This window comes from Chelonia mydas, chromosome 28, assembly GCF_015237465.2.
Source record: "Chelonia mydas isolate rCheMyd1 chromosome 28, rCheMyd1.pri.v2, whole genome shotgun sequence".
In the NCBI taxonomy this organism is placed as follows: Eukaryota; Metazoa; Chordata; order Testudines; family Cheloniidae; genus Chelonia; species Chelonia mydas.
This window is the reverse complement of record NC_051268.2, coordinates 5,087,968-5,102,685: the sequence shown is the minus strand read 5'-3', so window position 1 is coordinate 5,102,685 and position 14,718 is coordinate 5,087,968. Positions and strand designations below refer to the sequence as shown.

General features: G+C 49.3%; 3 protein-coding genes and 3 non-coding genes across 27 annotated transcripts in view; 4 read left to right on the top strand and 2 right to left on the bottom strand.

Moving 5' to 3' along the window:
- Positions 1-14,718, bottom strand: part of LOC102943236 (zinc finger protein 883) — a 2,438,435-nt gene that overhangs the window by 765,201 nt on the left and 1,658,516 nt on the right. The gene's annotated exons all lie outside the window — the stretch shown is intronic.
- LOC114020163 (zinc finger protein 501) overlaps positions 1-14,718 on the top strand; it is a 1,907,800-nt gene that overhangs the window by 268,565 nt on the left and 1,624,517 nt on the right. The window lies entirely within an intron of this gene.
- Positions 1-14,718, top strand: part of LOC119564595 (zinc finger protein 883) — a 1,467,279-nt gene that overhangs the window by 676,245 nt on the left and 776,316 nt on the right. The window lies entirely within an intron of this gene.
- TRNAS-AGA lies at positions 1,178-1,259 on the top strand. Its single transcript has one exon. It is a non-coding gene; the product is annotated as a tRNA-Ser (tRNA).
- Positions 5,052-5,124, bottom strand: TRNAK-UUU. Its single transcript has one exon. It is a non-coding gene; the product is annotated as a tRNA-Lys (tRNA).
- TRNAK-UUU lies at positions 8,171-8,243 on the top strand. Its single transcript has one exon. It is a non-coding gene; the product is annotated as a tRNA-Lys (tRNA).

Genomic DNA, 14,718 nt, shown 5'->3' with positions numbered 1-14,718 from the left:
AGAGCCCCACTGACCATGGAACCCCCACCAGACCATAACTGCCAGGCTGGGAATCCCAAAGAGTTCCCCCCACCAAGAGCCCCCAGCAGCCAGAGACCCCCCCCCCCCAGGGGACCACGCCCCCACTGGGAATTCAGACCCTCACTACCTGCCTGGGATTCCCCCACTGCCTGCCTAGGACCTGCACCTGTCCTCCAGCAGTTTGCCTGGGACCCCCTGATGCTTTACACCAGGACCCCTCACTCTGCTTGCCTGGCATCTCCTGACCTAGCACAGGGGACTTCCCCCAGTTCTGTGCATTGGCCATGACGGAGCCCCTGGCATAGCACCAGACACCCTCTAATCCCCTTCCCCACCTCCCCATGATATGCCCACCCCCGCTCTTCTGCAGCCAACAGGCCCCCAGTGATACCCACCTCCAAGACCCATAGCCTCAGGGCTGGGCACATCAGAACCACACCCCGAAACCCCAAACCTCCAGAACCCACCAACCTGACCAGGGTACCCCCTGCCCAGCCACCCAGAAGCCTCCCCTACCACAATGCCCCTTCAGCTCCAGCTCAATCTCCCCACACAGGACCCCCCTCCCAGCCCCCGCAACAGTGTTACCTCACAGTATCCGATAAGTGGATAGAAAGTTACCACACCACCCCCTGCTGGCCATTCAGACGGGCAGAGGGAGCCCTGGGGATGCTTCTTTAACAGGGTAATGGAAGGCATGGAGGGCCAAAATAGGTAAGAAATTTCCATGTCCTGTCGCTAGCAAATAATAGCCACCAGGGATCCACCCCAGAGGTGGCTACATCTTAGCACAACAGGAAGCAACCCCCACGGAGACCATTTGTCATGGGGTTTGGGATACTTCTGGACCCACGCTGCACTCAGAGTGATCTCCTCATCTGGTGCCAGCTGGAAAAAAGAAAAGGGTCCAGCCAACTCTCCTGTTACCAGCGGGGAACCACTGATCCCCCAGGCAGAGGTCTCTGGCTTTGATGTATATTAAATATGTATAGAGAGGAAAGTTGAAGATCAGAGGGATTTTATATCCGCTATTGATATGAGGTAAAATCTGAGTGTATTTCACATCAATATTTGATATATGAAGAGAGCAAACAATTGGAAATGATCACTCAGTGAGAACAGAAGTAGAGTGTCATGAGAAATCTGTGTCAGTCAAGTAGTTGTGGCCGAGTGGTTAAGGTGATGGACTAGAAATCTGTTGGGGTCGCCCTGCACAGGTTCAAATCCTGCCAACTATGGAGGAACTTGTGGTTCTTTAGTTTCGTGCCTGAGCATCCTTAGTGACAGGTAGGTCTTGTCTCACGCTCAGGCTATGTCTACACTACAGCATTATTCCGCTTTAGTTAAAGCATTTTAATTAAACCACTGTTGCACGTCCACACCACGCTGCTCGTGTTACCAGAGCGCATCCACGCGAGCAGCTCTTGGATCGCCACAGAGAGCAGTGCATTGTGGGTAGCTATCCCACGGTGCAACTGGCCGCAGGGTGCTTTGGGAAGGGTTTGCAATGCCTTATGGGTCGGTACAGCATCACATGGTGCAGGTTTCTCTATCCCATTGTTCTAGGGGCATCCTCCTAGCTAGCCAGCTGCTCTTCAAGTGCAGTGTGCATGGTGGGGCAGAGAGCTTGTGTGTGAGGAGAGACCGTGTGTGTGTTGGGGAAGAGTGAGTGTGTCGGCATGCTGCCTCGAACTTCAGACAACTGCTGGAAGCAACCAGTCCTGAGGCAGAGGGAGGGGGACACCCCCGACATCAGCCCCCCCTTCTCTCACGGGCTCAGCACCGCAGTCGCTCTCACATATACACACACACACACACACACACACACACAGCTGCCTGCCTGGCTCTGCATCAGGGGTGCCGGAACAGGGGGGGTGTAGAGGGCCAGGACCCCAGCTCTTTTTGACAGCTGTGAGGATGAACAATGGAGGGGGGGCAAGAAGTGTTGTGTGGGTTTGGCCTTGGGGGGTGGGCCAGGGCCTCAGGGAGAAGGGGCAGAGTGAGTGAGGGGTCTTGGGGAAAGGGGTGTAGTGGGGTTCCACAGTTCAGACACCGGTGGCCACCCTACTGTAAGGAAGCTTCCATCACCCCGCTCTGTGTTTGCGGTGCAGGGGAGCAGCACCCCACAGTAGAGATTTGCTCCTGGCTGCCGTAGGAACTTCCTAGAGCCATGAAAGGGGAGGGGCCCAGCCTCTGTAGGAGGAAGGCAGGGCAGGCGAGTTCATGGCGGGCATTGTGGGATAGTGGTGGAGGCCAGTTATGGGGATATAATGACCAGCAGCGTTTACGTAGAATCATAGAATATCAGGGTTGGAAGGGACCTCAGGAGGTCATCTAGTCCAACCCCCTTCTCAAAGCAGGACCAATCCCCAACTAAATCATCCCAGCCAGGGCTTTGTCAAGCCTGACCTTAAAAACCTCTAAGGAAGGAGATTCTACCACCTGACACTTTGTCGCTTTAAATTAGCTGCAAAAAGCTCTAGGCCTCGTCGGGGTGGTTTTATTTTGTCGCCAAAACAGGGTAGTTGTGTCACCCGACAGGGCAGTGCAGTCTGTACACCAGCCAAAAGCTGGCAACTGAGGGAGCCTAGTGTGTTTTTCACACGCCCGAACAATATAATGATGCTGAAATAACTTTGTAGTGCAGACCTGGCCAAAGATTCACACACACACAGCTTGCAAGGAAAACGTCCTTCCTTCACCTGCTCCTCTGCTTTGCCGAATCCAAACACAGGCAAAACTTGTCAGGCCCAGGTGGGGTCTGGCAGGGAGTCAGTTGTGGGCAGACATGATACCTTAACCACAGGCAGGCCCTGTGGCTTAGCTGGATAAAACACCTGTTTCATAACCAGTAGATCATAGGTTCAACTCCCAGTGGTACCTTGTTGAGTGGCTTTTGGGGCACCTGGCATTGGCTACTGTCAGAAAACAAGATACAGAGCTAGATGGACCTTTGGTTTACTCCAGAATGGCTTGTTCTAATGGTCTAAATTACACTCACAGGCACTGACAGAGTTACTGAAAGTTTGGGAGTTAAGAGCTGATAGGTCAGCGTTCCCAAGCCCCTCGTGGACAACCCTCTCTCTCTGAGCTCTCTTACCAAATGGCTTATTGTGGCTGCCAGAATCTGTGGGCGGCTCATTGTGGAGTCCTGCTTCATGCACCGTGTCTGAGAATGACAATCATAAATCAACCTTTGCACAAACAAATGCAGCAGAATGTGCTTTTGTCCCTGCCCCAAAGCAGACAGACCAATGAAGAACTGCCATTGAGTCCAGGGTAATACTCCACGGCCATTTTACCTTTTTTGCTTGCGAAACTCCCTCCCAACCTTGTGGGCTCCCAGAGCCCTGTACTGAGCCTGTGCCGAGATGTCTACACTGCAAATTTACCACCCCACAGCCCAAGCCCTGGGAGCCTAGGCTGGCATAGGACAGCCCTGGGTGTTTCATTGCAGTGTGGACATAACAGTGTAGACACAATGCTAGGCTATTAACACACCCAAGTCACTATTCTCAAACCCTGGATCTGCTGATTCAGGCTTGTGCTGCAGGTTTATAAAATTACAGTGTAGATGTTTGGGCTTGAGCCTAGCCTCTGAGACCCCACGAGGTGTGAGGGTGTCTGAGCCCAAATGTCTACACTGCAGTTTTTAGCCCCACAACCTGAGCCCCAGGAACCCAAGACAGACGATCCAGGCCAGCCAGGCCGCAGGGTTTTTATCACATTATAGATGCACTCTAAAGGTATGTATACATTGCAATGTAAGCCCAGGGTTAGTAGAAGTCATGTCAGGAGCCCCAACACATAAACATAAACCCTGAGCAAAAGACCCACCCCCAAATAAGCTGGGCAATGTTCTTTTCCCTCAGGTTCTTAAATCCAGTAACCAAAACTCCTTTAACATGAGCCGTCCCCTCTCTGCACCCCACTCACAGTTGTTGTCCTTAGTCTGTGCAAGCCCAGAGGTGCATCTGTAGAGTTCACCTCCCATCCTGGGTGGAAAAGGGGGGAAAATAAGAAGGCATCATACTCACTATGCTGTCTAGAGACAGACTTATCCCTCCAGAACCACCCCGTCCTAAAGTTGATCTAACACCTATATTTTAGTGGCCGTGGCCATGGCCCCGGCCTCCCCATTCCTCAACCCATTTAGCTTTGGAACCCATGTCTCCTGCCTAGCAAGTGCTATTCAGTTGAGGGTGAGTCCCACAACTGGGGTCGGCCAAGCACAGTTCTGCTCCCCTCAATTCACACAACAAGGATAACCACCCTTTATTACTCCTGCCCCAATAACAAGGAGACTGGGAATACAACACCAGCCCAAAGTGATCATTTCAGCAAGCAATCCCATCATGCTAAGCACCTAGACACAGGGCTGAGCCCATGCAAATGAGATCAGCTCCAGAAGTCCTCTTCCACAGCTCATCATTAGATGTCAGGGGAGAGAGCTCATTCAGACCCTGCTGACATATTTAATATAGAAATTTCCAACATACTGTAAAATCCACATGCAGAGTCACACAGGAAGTTTTTCTTGCAAGGTTTCATGAGGGGGTTTGGAGCACCTGCTGCTGGAGGCAAGGAGGGAGCTGTGGGTTGGGATTGAGGAGCACTGGAAATAGGAGGGGGTTGTGGGTTGTCACAGAGGAGAAGGATGAAGAAGAGTAGGCTCTGGTTCAGAGTGAGGAGCAACGTGCATAGGAGAGGGGATTGGGATTGAGGGACACTGGGAATAGAGAGGACATGGGTTCGGGCTGAAGAGCATCCTTGTTTGGGGATCCAGCAGGACAGGGGAAGGCAGCAGGTGATTCTAATTTCTTAGGGATATTTTGCGCACACGTGTGCAGAGGAGGAACATGCTATATGCCCAGAGGCCTTTATTCCTCCAGCCTGTGGGGACAGAGGATGTCACGAAGTTGCCCCTTCAATCCCACACACAAAAAGGCCCTTCTTAGGAAAGGAAAAATCCCGAAGAGAAAAAGTAACATCGAAGAGACAGATATCTAAGACCTTTGTGAATAGTTTATCACCTGACCAGGGACTTGAACCCTGGACCGTCAGATTAAAAGTCTGATGCTCTACCAACTGAGCTAGCCAGGCTCACACATGAAAAAGAAAGCAAGTTGGTGCAGAGGAGAAACTGATCAAGAAAAAAAAAAGAGTAGGAAACAATAGGGGAAACCTGCTGCTCTTGCTTTCTCTCCCCAGCCCTAGCCTGGCCTGGTATTAGTGCTGGTTAAGAAGAGGGGAAAGTATCTGTATCTACCAGCCTTTTACAGCTGTAGAAGAATCAGGCACAATACAGAGGTACCCATCTGCAAGTGCCAAATGGCTGGATTGGCTAACGCAACCTGTAAAAGTCCATGGTACATCCTCATTATTTCAAAGGGATAACGATAGGAAGGATCACAATTGACTAAGTAGTTACATACAAGATCATTGGCTATTCATGCTTAGTGTCACTGTGGACTGAGCTTTCTTCTTCTCTGTCTCCCTCCTACAACATCAGAAGCACCTTGAGCAGGGATGTGGTTCCTTCAGATGCCCACTTACATTTCAGGCCGCTAGGAAGGTATTTGGAGACTGAAAATCAAAGCTCTGTCCAGTGACTAATAGCAAACTGTGGGCATGTTCCCACTGTGCACCTTAAATCCCAGGATTTAGTCCTTTTTATACAAATAGACCCTTGCAAATAATTTAATGTTTTGCTTGCTAACTAGCCAAAGCAAAATTATAACAATATTTCAGGTTGACCCAAGATGAACTTTTTAGAGAAAGTTGCCTGAAAAAGGCTAGTATGAATGACAAGGTAGCACTTTGCTAGCAGTCTAGTGGTTAGCATTCAACATTCTCACTGTTGTGCCCTGGGTTCAATTCCTGGTCAGTAAAAGGAACGTTTCATCAACGTGAACCAAACTTTCCTAGAGCCTCAGAGCAGAAGTTAGACATGTTCCCACTGTGGACCGTTTGTACAAACAGAACTGTGCAAATCATTTGTTTTACTTGCTATTAGGTTATTGGCTTGGCTAGATAATTATAATAATTCAGGTAGACTCCAGATGAATTTTTTTTCAGTTTTCTTGTTGAAACAAAACAAAATCATTTTTGGCCAAATGAAAATATATCAGTACATAAATATTCATCCAGAAAACCTTTCATCCAGGTCTATAGACAAGTCTTTGGAATTAATCATCTGGAGAGAAGGCTCGTTAACCTCTTAATTGTCTGTTTGTGGCAGTTCTATTTCTAGCCCTCTGTCCAAATGCCCCCAGAGGTGTGTTTCACCTTGCATAGAAAACAAACGTTAATTAAGTTGAAACCTAAATCTGCGAGCACAGTACAACATTGTGATTGTAACTAAGGGAGAAAATTTCTCCCGAGTTCAACAGAAGGAAGGTTTTCTCATCAGCCTCTAGCAAATGCTCAAAGTTCTGAGGGTTCTTGGAACTTCCAGACGTATCAGCCAGAATTTTCAGGAGATCTGCACTGGCCCCCCACCTCTAGAGCCAGATTTTCAACACTCTTGAGTGCTGAGCTATTTTGAAAAAAAAGGTGGTACAGATCATGGGTGCTTGACTATGTGGTTCACAGTGCAGGAGTCGGACATTCACCATTACCTTCTCATAAAGCTGGATGTCTGGATTCTGCCTCAGTCCTGGTGTACATCCTTTCTTCACATAATAACTCAGCCGTGAGAGACTACAAAACCTCGAGCAAGGAACTCTAGGAAACCTGCAAATTTCACTCCGGGTAATGGTGTATAAAAATGAACTGTGTGTAGAAGGGCCCTAGAATTTGAAAGAAATATGGCATGTTGGCCTCCCCCAACAGCTCATATCTCTAAAGAAAACAAGGAGTGTTAAAAGCACACTTTTGTGGTGTCTGAATGGTTTAAGTCACCAAACATCAAACTTAATTTTCTCCTCCCTTGGGTGTTCTGGTCTCTGGATGGAGCCCTGGGTTCAAATCGCACATCTGAAAAGTGAAATTCTTTCAACCCCCAGCAGTGTGTGTGTGTAGTTGTGGGATCGTTTCAACTCAAGAACTAGCACTAAAAGCACTAAAAGATAATAAACTTACCTGGATGAAAGGTTTTCTGGATGAATATTTTATGTACTGATATATTTTCGTTTGACCAAAAATTATTTTGTTTTGTTTCAACAAGAAAACCGAAAAAAATTCATCTGGAGTCTACCTGAATTATTATAATTATCTAGCCAAACCAAGAACCTAATTGCAAATCATTTGTTTTACTTGCTCAGTTCTGTTTGTACAAATGGTCCACAGTGGGAACATGTCTAACTTCTGCTCTGAGGCTCTAGGAAAGTTTGGTTCACGTTGATGAAACGTTCCTTTTACTGACCAGGAATTGAACCCAGGGCACAACAGTGAGAATGTTGAATTCTAACCACTAGGCTGCTAGCAAAGTGCTACCTTGTCATTCATACTAGCCTTTTTCAGGCAACTTTCTCTAAAAAGTTCATCTTGGGTCAACCTGAAATATTGTTATAATTTTGGTTTGGCTAGTTAGCAAGCAAAACATTAAATTATTTGCAAGGGTCTATTTGTATAAAAAGGTCTAAATCCTGGGATTTAAGGTGCACAGTGGGAACATGCCCACAGTTTGCTATTAGTCACTGGACAGAGCTTTGATTTTTCACACAGTCTCCAAACACCTTCCTAGCGGCCTGAAATGTAAGTGGGCATCTGAAGGAACCACATCCCTGCTCAAGGTGCTTCTGATGTTGTAGGAGGGAGACAGAGAAGAAGAAAGCTCAGTCCACAGTGACACTAAGCATGAATAGCCAATGATCTTTGTATGTAACTACTTAGCCAATTGTGATCCTTCCTATCATTATCCCTTTGAAATAATGAGGATGTACCATGGACTTTTACAGGTTGCGTTAGCCAGTCCAGCCATTTGGCACTTGCAGATGGGTACCTCTGCATTGTGCCTGATTCTTCTACAGCTGTAAAAGGCTGGTAGATACAGATACTTTCCCCTCTTCTTAACCAGCACTAATACCAGGCCAGGCTAGGGCTGGGGAGAGAAAGCAAGAGCAGCAGGTTTCCCCTATTGTTTCCTACTCTTTTTTTCTTGATCAGTTTCTCCTCTGCACCAACTTGCTTTCTTTTTCATGTGTGAGCCTGGCTAGCTCAGTTGGTAGAGCATCAGACTTTTAATCTGACGGTCCAGGGTTCAAGTCCCTGGTCAGGTGATAAACTATTCACAAAGGTCTTAGATATCTGTCTCTTCGATGTTACTTTTTCTCTTCGGGATTTTTCCTTTCCTAAGAAGGGCCTTTTTGTGTGTGGGATTGAAGGGGCAACTTCGTGACATCCTCCGTCCTCACAGGCTGGAGGAATAAAGGCCTCTGGGCATATAGCATGTTCCTCCTCTGCACACGCGTGCACACGCGCGTGCAAAATATCCCTAAGAAATTAGAATCACCTGCTGCCTTCCCCTGTCCTGCTGGATCCCCAAACAAGGATGCTCTTCAGCCTGAGATAGCTGGTTCTGTGAATGAAGGGAAAGCAGTGGACATGTTCCTTGACTTTAGCAAAGCTTTTGACACGGTCTCCCACAGTATTCTTGCCAGCAAGCTAAAGAAGTATGGGCTGGATGAATGGACTATAAGGTGGATAGAAAGTTGGCTAGATTGTCGGGCTCAACGGGTAGTCAATGGCTTGATGTCTAGCTGGCAGCCGGTATCTAGTGGAGTGTCCCAGGGATCAGTCCTGTTCAACAAGTTTATTAATGATCTGGATGAAGGGATGGATTTCACCCACAGCAAGCTTGCAGATGACATTAAGATGGGGGGAGAGATATGATGGAGGGGAGAGATAGGGTCCAGATTGACCTAGACAAATGGGATGATTGGACCAATAGAAATCTTATGAGGTTCAAGAAGGACAAGTGCAGAGTCCTGCATTTAGGACGGAAGAATCTCATCCACCACTACAGGCTGGGGACCGACTGGCTCAGCAGCAGTTCTGCAGAAAAGGATCTGGGGATTACAGTGGATGAGAAGCTGGATATGAGTCAGCAGAGTGCCCTTGTTACCAAGAAGGGCAACGGCATATTGGGCTGTATTAGTAGGAGCACTGCCAGCAGATAGAGGGAAGTGATTATTCAACACTGGTGAGGCCACATCTGGAGTATTGCATCTAGTTTTGGCCCCCGCACTACAGAAAGGATGTGGACAAATTGGAGAGAGTCCAGCGGAGTGCAACGAAAATGATCAGGGGGCTGGAGCACATGACTTACAAGGATAGGCTGAGGGTACTTGGCTTGTTTAGTCTGCAGAAGAGAGGAGGGATTTGCTAGCAGCCTTCAACTATCTGAAAGGGGGTTCCAAAGAGGATGGAGCTTGGATATTCTTACTGGTGGCAAATGACAGAACAAGGATCAATGGTCTTAAGTTGCCATGGGGGAGGTCTAGGTTGGATATTAGGAAACACTCTTTCACTAGGAGGGTGGTGAAGCACTGGAATGGGTTACCTAGGTTGGTGGTGGAATCTCAATCCTTAGAGGTTTATAAGATAAAGCTTGACAAAGCCCTGGCTGGGATGATTTAGTTGGGGATTGGTCCTGCTTTGAGCAGGGGGTTGGACTAGATGACCTCCTGGGGTCTCTTCCAACCCTAATCTTCTATGATTCTATGAAGTTGTGCTGGAGCCTGACAGTGCCCATGGACAACCTTTGCTTTGCCCATGCATGTTTGCATGTACATACAGTTACCCATGAAAGATGTGCCATCGCACGTCTCAGTACTTAAAAGACACCCATGCCATCTGCAGATACTTTAAAGTCCCCAGAACTTACTGACGGGAGCAGTTGCTCACCTTCAGTGGAAACTTCCTAAAATTGGCCTCCATCACCCTGTGGTACAATAACCTCTGTGTGGACAGGGACAAAGGGAGGGCTCACTGCTGTGGCCACTGCTGCTGTGAAGGGCGGACCCTCCTCCGCCGAGGGTCGCCCTCCCCCGGGCCCGGGCTTAATTTCCGTCCGGCCACCAGGTCAACCCAGACCTCGCCCCGGTGGCGGCCACTACTGCAGCTTAAACCATCCTGTGAGCACCTTCCACCTAGCCACCCAATGAAAAGCCTGTAGGACATAAAGTGGAGTGGATGAACACTAGAGGGAGTGAGGGGCCTGCCTAATCTCCTATCCCTTCCGCCACCATTGGCCAACCCAAACCCATTGCTGCACCCAGTGGGCTCAAAAAAATACAGCCAGATCCAAAGAGTCGGTTGCATTCTCCGTGGTTGCCCCGCCATTCCCCTCTGGCCTGACATGCCCTCCAGCTCAGCCTCCCAGTGAAAATTGAAAATCGAGAAAAGTGGAGCTGTAAAAGGCTTTAAAGCCCACCATGCCCAACCCGCCCTCTGTCACCGGCAGAAAAGCCACAATTCTTGTGGGGCAATAGGACATCCCTAGTCAGAAGTGGAAGGCCATCAGGTTCGGTTGCCACAGCAATTGTGGAGCTGGGGGAAATATATGGCTGAGAAATTTTCCTGCCTGCTAAAGATGGTCTTGAACATGACAGCCTTCTGGACTAATGAAAAGGTCCGCTTATGCCACCGGCAGAGCCGTTCCTCATAGCCCAGCAGTTGCCTCTCCCAGTTTGCATTCCCCACCTTGTCCCTGACCCCAAACAGTACCCTCAAGGTGTTCACCACTCTGGGAGTGCTCCTGTCTTGGCTGCTTATGAATTGCAAATCCCTGATGGGTAAGGGCAAACCTCCTTGGGGGGTCCGATCCCACCCACAGAGCCCTGCTCTTCTGTAGGTTCACCATGGCTCCGGCTGCAGCCAAGTACCCCTCCTTTAGTGTCACCAAAGTGCGGCAGTTGCCCAGGGAGCTCACTATGATGGTCATGTCATATGCATGGGCAACCGCCTTCAATGTGACAGCTCCCCTGATCAGTCCTCCCAGGTTCTCATCAGGGCAAACCGTGCCCCGCATTGCTCTGCTTCTGTGGAGTGCTCTCAGAAAAGGGTCCAAAGCCAGCACATACAGAAGGGGCTCAAGGGACAGGCCTGTCGTATGCCTGCGTGCACAGGGATTTTGTTCCCTAGACAGCCATCCACCAAAGGGCAGACTGAGGCCAGTTTGTACAGCACCTGCAGCCATCTGATAAAGTCCCCTGGAAATCCATACTGTTTGAGCACTTTCCACAGATAGTTCAGGTTGACTCACTCAGAGGCCTTGGATTGATCCAGAGCCAACAAGTAACTTTCCCACTGCTTCCGGCACGCCCATTCGCAGACCTCCCGCACGCTGCATGAGGAGTCTGTGACTGACTGACCTCGCACCACATTGGTTGGCCTACAATGCACCAGTCGGTCTGCTACCCCTCCCAGCCTCCTCTCGAGTGCTCGGGACAAAATCTTGTCGTCGGTATTAAACAGAACAGTCAGCCTCCAATTTTGGATGTCAGTCAGGTATCCCATCTTGGCCAGCAATCCCAGGATAGCATTGCATTGCGATGGACTCAGTGCCCGATGGTGCAGGGAGCTGTTGAAGCCGTTCGTCAACACTGGTGTGAGAGGCTCCAGCAGTTCCCAGTAGAGTACTGGGGGCAGGCACTCTGGGCCAGGAGATATGCTGGTCTTCAAGGACAAAATTGCTTCCCTCAGCTCATGTTCCTACATAGGCTCCAGCAAACTCCCCCGGTCATCTCCTGACAGCAGCGGTGAGCAGTCCCCAGCTAAGGAGAGAAACTGCCCCTGTTGTTGCTGAGCAATATCCCAGCCCTGGAACAGCTCCCCATAGTAGGCCTCCATGATGGCCAGAATTCTATTGTGGTCCTGCCCTAACGGATCTGTGGGTCCCACCCTAAGTCCCTGCATCCTCTTGCTTTGTCCCTCTTCTCTACAGGCTGCAAAAATGTCTGGGGAGACCACCACTCCCTTCACTTGGTGGTCCCACTCAAATTGGGCCCACAGCACCCTCATCTCCCAGAACTCGGCCAGCTGTCACTTGATATGGTCGTACAGTCACACATTGACTGGCTCCCATCTCTGGATGGTCTTGGTCATAAATATAGAGAGAAGGGTAGCATAAAATCCCTCCCTGGCAGCTAAAATGAATCCCCTTACCTGTAAGGGGTTAAGTAGTTAAAATAACTTAGTTGGCACCTGACCAGAAGGACCAATGAGGAAAGAAGAGACTTAAATGGGGGGGGGGGGAGGTTTTGTTTGTGCTCTTTGTTCTTCCCTTTCTGGATGGAGGGAGAGACCAAGCAAGTAAAACATCTCCTGAAAATATACCTGGAACAATAGACCTCAATTCACAGAAATTGTAAGTTGGGAAAGGAAATGCATTAGGTTATCTTTTGTTTCAGCTTGTGGATTTTTCGTATGCTACAGAAATGGGTTTTATTCCTGTTTTTGTAACTGAAGCTGAGCCTAGAGGAGAATCCTCTATATTTTAAATCTTATTACACTGTAAAATTACCTTCCATCCTGATTTTGCAGTTGTGATTCTTTTATTTTTTCTTTCTAATTAAAGTACTTCTTTTAAGAACCTGATTTTGATTTCAGTGTCCTAAAGACAAAGTCTGTGCTTACATTGCTAAGGCAATCGGTTGGCATATTATTCACAAGCCTCCCCAGGAAAGAGGGTGAAGGGGCTTGGGGGATATTTTGGGGGGCGGGGTAGGGATTCCAAGTGACCCTTTCCTGAATGTTTGTTTAAATCACTTGGTGGTGGCAGCATACCATCCATCCAAGGACAAAAGGAATTTGTGCCTTGGGGAAGTTTTTAACCTAAGCTGGTAGAAGACCCCATAAGCTTATATTCATGTAGGTCCCCAAATCTGTACCCCAGAGTTTGGTGTGCGGGGGAAACCGTGACAGTCTTGTAGAAATCCTATAGGACTTGGCACGACTGGTATTCTTTAAAGTTCTGGTGTTTCCCCAGCCACCAGGAACAAAGCTGCCCACTCCTCCTTCGCTGACTCCCACCAACCCCCCTGGTTGCCATAAAACTCTCTGATGCTTTCCCGTTCTGCCAACGCCACAAGGCTTTGCCGCACTGCCCCTTTATCTTGCAAGCTCTGGATGTCCAGCTTCCAATATCCTCTGCCATGGGCCATGGAATTGCCCACATTGAGACACATGGTAAGTGCTGCGTGATCGGAACAGTCCATTGGCACTACCCTGCACTGGGCTGTCAACGTGCTTTCTTTCACAAAAATCCAGTCAATGCGACTCCTGGCCTGTCCCTGCAGAAAGGTGTACCCCATCTGGGGCTGGTGTGACCTCGGATCAGAGGACCAGGAGGCTACTGCTCACCAGCCGCTGGTTCCACTACAGAGAAACACGTCCTCTAGATCGACCTTGCTACAGACCTGCACCAGGTAGTGCTCATCGTAAAAGAGTTTCCTCTGATAGTCTGGAAAACAGGACCAGTGGTCCTTAGGCCAGCTGACAATTAAAATCCCTTCTCCCCCTAACACCAAACACTGTGAGGTCCAGAGGAAGGGAACCGTTTCCTTCCATAGATCTTTCCTTTCACACATTAACTGGGGACCATACACAATAATCTAGAGATAACCAGTGCTACGGAGCACAGAGTCCACCAATAATGCCCTTGCTGGTTTCAGCTGTAGCAGCGGCCACCCTCACAGCAGTGTCAGCCACAGTAGCGAGGCCTTCCTTTGGCACAGTGCATACGGAGGACAACGTACCAGTGGGTGAGAAAGGTCATTTTAGGGAGGTTCCTCTGAAGGTGAGCCACTGTCCCCAGATCCTACTGACAAGAGCCTTAAAATATTTGCAAATGGCATGGGTGCCTGTTGTCACGGAGTCCCCGGGTGATGCTCTCGAACTGCTCCCTACGAAACCAGTCAGGACTCTGGGGAAGTCTCCTTTCTGTGAGCAGCCTGTCTGCAGGACACACAGCTCACACAGCTTCCACCTTCCTGGGTCTGACCTAGGAGCATTCAGCATCCTCTGCCCCTCTGTGCGCTTCCCACAGCGAGTCTGCCCAGGCGGGGTCTTGGGGGGAAGCCAGAGGGTCCTGCCCCCCAACTCCACAGTCAGACGTGACTCTCAGCCAGCTAGTAACACAGAAGGTTTATTAGATGACAGGAACATGGTCTAACACAGAGCTTGTAGGTGCAGAGAACAGGACCCCTCAGCCGGGTCCATTCTGGGGGGCAGTGAGCCAGACAACCATGTCTGCACTTCACTCCATGTCCCCAGCCAGCCCCAAACTGAAACTCTCTCCAACCCCTCCTCCTCTGGGCTTTGTCCCTTTCCTGGGCCCAGGAGATCACAGGATTCCTTTGTTCTCCAACCCTTTAGCTCTCACCTTGCAGGGGGAAGGGCCCAGGCCATCAATTGCCAGGAAACAGGGTGTCAGCCATTCTCCGTATCCAGACCCCTGCACATACCTGCCCTCTAGGGCTCTGCAACGATCATACACCCTTACCCCACCCCCTAGATACTTAAAAACTGCATAGGGGAAACTGAGGCACCGGCACACTATTCAGAGGAAACATTAAGAACAGTCCCACTTCGTCACACCCTTTAAGTACTGAGATGTGGGGATTGGGCACAGTGGGCGTTGAAGCCTTTTATGGCTCTACTATTGTGTTTTTCAGTTTTCAGCAGGAGACTGAGCTGGAGGGCAGGGCAGGCCTGAGGGGAATGGCAGGGCAACCACAAAGAAAGAAACCG